This window comes from Arachis ipaensis, chromosome B04 (genome assembly GCF_000816755.2).
Source record: "Arachis ipaensis cultivar K30076 chromosome B04, Araip1.1, whole genome shotgun sequence".
Taxonomy (NCBI): Eukaryota; Viridiplantae; Streptophyta; class Magnoliopsida; order Fabales; family Fabaceae; genus Arachis; species Arachis ipaensis.
The window spans coordinates 86,215,712-86,220,026 of NC_029788.2; positions in this window are offsets into that span (position 1 = coordinate 86,215,712).

Below are 4,315 nucleotides of genomic sequence, written 5' to 3' on the forward strand. Positions count from 1 at the left end.
CAAACCCACCCCCCCCCCCCCCTTGATCTTCATAGCCAATAAGCATACATTTCATTGTAACTCTTCCGTGAGACAACTGGAGTCCAAAATACTCCGGTTATTTCTTATTTGAGGTTTGTTCTTTGTGACGACCTAAATTTTTGCATGAGAGGACTATTGTTGGTTTGGAAACTATACTTTGCAACGAGACTTCAATTGTGAATTCTAAACCACACAAGAGTTCGCTCATCATTGATCTCAGTCAATCCCCGTCAACAGTGCCAAAAATTTGAAGCGGAATTCAAGGTCCACAAACTAACCGGCAAGTATACCAGGTCATACCAAGTAATACCTCAGGTGTGTGAGGATCGATCCCACGAGGATTGATGGACTGAGCAACAATGGTCGAATGAATCACTTAGTTAGGCAAGCAGAAAATGGTATTTTGGGGTTCAAAAGCATTAAACAGTAATCCAAAAGATTTAAGAAAGCAAACAATAAATTTGGTGTGAAGCGTATGTGAGAAGATAGTTAATGTTTTGGAGTTATTTATTCTTCTGGATTAAGTTTTCTTACCAACTATTTTAATCATGCAAGATTCATTCATGGCAAAATGTAATTGACTAAACCCTAATTCTTTAGTGATTTAGTCTCCTCTAACCTAATCAATCGCCAATTCCTTAGTCACTTAATATAGATTAGAGGGTTAGGTTCAATTCTACTTTATTAGCCACAAAAATAATAATTACCCAAATATAAGAGGATTATATGTCACGTATCCCATTAAGTCCAAGTAATTAGTAGTTTAGGAGGAGTTTACTTTCACGCTAGTATTCAAGTGAAATAGCTTTTTCCAATATTCACAAGAATTCATGTACAAAAAGGGTTGTTCTTTCGATATACCTAGATTCATAAGATGAAGAACGAAAGTAATCCTTGAAATGGAATTAATACATTAATTAATAAAATTATAATAGTATTAATCCATGGAAATAAACAGAGCTCCTAACCTTAATAGTGGAGGTTTAGTTGCTCATGGTTCAGGAAAAAACTAGCGTTTTAAAAAGTGTCAACTATAGAATGAGGCGTGTAAAAGAGAAAATCCCCCAAAGGGCTGAATCTTTTTCCTTTAATATCTAACCTAATTTTATTTGAAACTAAAAAAAATAATAAATTCTAAACTTAAAAAATTTTGTTTGTGATTAAAAATAACTAAAATAAAATAAAATAGAATAATTAAAAGCTAAATCCAACTAAAGATGCTCCTTCGATGAAGTGTGATCCGGATCATTGCCGCTAAACGCCAGATTCGGCGTTTAGCACCCTAGGGGACAGAAAGCTTCCATCTATTTCTGGCTTGCTGGCGCTAAATGCTAGGCTTGGTGTTTAGCGCCCTAGTGGGCAGAACTTCCCTAGTGTTTGATGCCAGGGCATTTCGGCAAGTTTCACTGACCTTTTCTTTACTGTTTTAGGTTAGTTTCATGCATTCTCTTAGGAAATAAGCAAGTTTTGGATAGAATTTCACTTACATCTTGATTCAAGCAAATACTGTGAATTTTATATGATTTCATGAGAATTATGCATGAATTTAATGACAAATTGGATGATGCATGACTCATAACTTGAATTANTTAACGTGGTAGTTAACGTGGAGGAAAAGGAAGCTCCAAGCGTTAGTGGTAAAAGTGAGTGCCACTAATGCTCCAAAAGGGAAATTGGCCACGTTAAGAGTCACGTTAACTCAGTTAACGTGAACTCTAATGTGGAAGAGGAAGATAATGCCAACGTTAGTGATACTCACCTTTGTCACTAACGTTGGACTAAGCCCATATTGGCTATGTTAAGAGCCACGTTAACCTGGTTAATGTGAACTCTAACGTAGAAGGAGCATGGAATCGCCAACGTTAGTGACACTCACCTTTGTCACTAACGTTGGACTAAGCCACTATGAGCCACGTTAGTNTGAGCACTTCATTGTAACTCTTCGTGAGACGACCCGGAGTCCAAAATACTCCGGTTATTTCTTATTTGGGGTTTGTTCTTTGTGACAAAACCAAAATTTTTGATGTGGGAATTGTTTGTTGGTTTGGAACTATGCTTACAACGAAGTTATTCCTTCTATAAGAAGAAATTCTAGAATGACACTCAATTTCTCTTCTATCAAAATGGCACCGTTGCCGAGGAGTTGCAATGGTGTTATATTAATGGCTATTGTGAATATTGTGAATATGTTTGCTTTTTGCTTATTTGTTAGTTTTTGTTAGTCTTAGAATTTAGTTGCTTATTTTTGTTAGTTTTTGTTTGTATTTGTTACTATGAATTCTCGTCACTTTGGCTATGAGTTTGGTTCAAATTATGTTGTAGGAAATGGGAACTACAATGAGAATGTGCATCAAGGATTTGGAGATCAAAGGTGGGAGGAGCCCCAAGCTTATGAACAACCTTCATGGCAACAACCTCCTCCGGATTCTTATGGGTATAACTCTCATCCTATTGCATATCAATCTAATGGATATGGTGACCCTTATTATGATTGTCAACAACCACCACCATATGCCTTTGAACCACCTCCTCAACATAATTTTGAACCACCTTACTCACAAGCCCCTTTTCACCAACCACCTCCATGTGACCCTAACCCATATCCACCATACCAACCACCTTGTGAACCATATGAACCATATGAAGAACCACCCCAATTCCACCACCAATACCCTCAAGAACCACCACCTCACTACCCTTACCAAGATGAATCACCTCCCATGTATGATAACTTTCAACCACATAATAAATTTCCCTTTCCACCACAACCCTCCAAGGAAGAACACCCACATCCATCCATCCAAGAGTCAATGGATCGTCTCAAGGAAGAAATGGATCGGCTTCAAGCAATAATCCGTCAAAAGGAGCAAGAGGAAGCCCAAAGGAGGAATTATGAAGCTATTGAGGCTAACCTTGCCAAAATTAAAGCCAACTTGGACTCATGGGACTCATGCCACAAGCAAGGCATCTCCACGGATGAGTGTGAGAAATCAATCGAAGAAAGGAGCATGAAGGAGATTTTAGAATCTCAACATGAGGACAAGGAGATGGGGTATGTCTTGCAACAAGTGGAGGAGGGAGAGATTGTTAAAGAAGAAGAAGTGGTTAAAGAGTTAGAGGAAATTGAACAAGAAGTGGATTTCAAACTTAGGAGCACTTCCACACCAAGTGACATTGTTGATGATTTTATGGAAGTTGTTGAACTTTCTTCCAATGAGCTTGAATTTGGTGTTGAGGAGGATAATGCGCAACCTCCTAAGCATATAATGAATGATGAAGATTTGTAAGATCTTGAACCCTTTCTTCCAAACAATGAACCTTTTCTTCCACCATCACCTCCCGATGAAGCCCCCATGCAAGAATTGAGAGATCTTAAATCTCATATCTTAAGGCGACACGAGGAGGATGAAAAGAAGTTTAAGGAGCTAGGAGCCAAGATGGCTATCCTAGTGGAAGCCATTAGCAATATGGCCTTATCCCAACTAAGCCTAAGCAACCAAGGCACTCCCATTGACGAATGTGGAGACGCAACCAAGGAACATAGTGAGGGAGTGAGTTTAGAGCTTCAAGGTGAAGAAGAGGAGTTAAAGCAAGAATTGAAACAAGAGGAGAAGGTAAGGATTATTGAACAAGAGGAAGGAGTGGTTGAAGACTTAGGAGATGCGGAACCACCTTGGGAGTCTATGATTGAAGAAAACCCCTCCAAGATGATTGAATTTGATGCTAAGGAGGAATGTGCACAACCTCCAAGGCATATCTCTTGTGAAGAATTGGATGGGATAGACCAGGCATTGAGTTCCCTTGGTGAGGAAGACCAAGCATCAAGTCTTAGTGGTGAAGAATCCTTTGAGCATGAAGAACCTTCTCCCAAGGAGATGGAAAGCAATGTGGAGGTAAATCTCTCTTGTCCTCCCATTTGTGATTTGAGTAAGGGAAAAGGTTTAGATAAAATTGTTGAACAAAGGATTGAAATTAAGAGATCTTGTGGAGAGGTGGAAGTTGATGAGCGGATAATTTATACGCTTTTTGGCATTGTTTTTAATATGTTTTTAGTAGGATCTAGTTACTTTTAGGGATGTTTTCATTAGTTTTTATTATAAACTCACATTTCTGGACTTTACTATGAGTTTGTGTGTTTTTCTGTAATTTCAGGTAATTTTTGGCTGAAATTGAGGGACTTGAGCAAAAATCAGATTCAGAGGTTGAAGAAGGACAGCTGATGCTGTTGGATTCTGACCTCCCTGCACTCAAAATGGATTTTCTGGAGCTACAGAACTCGAAATGGCGCGCTTCC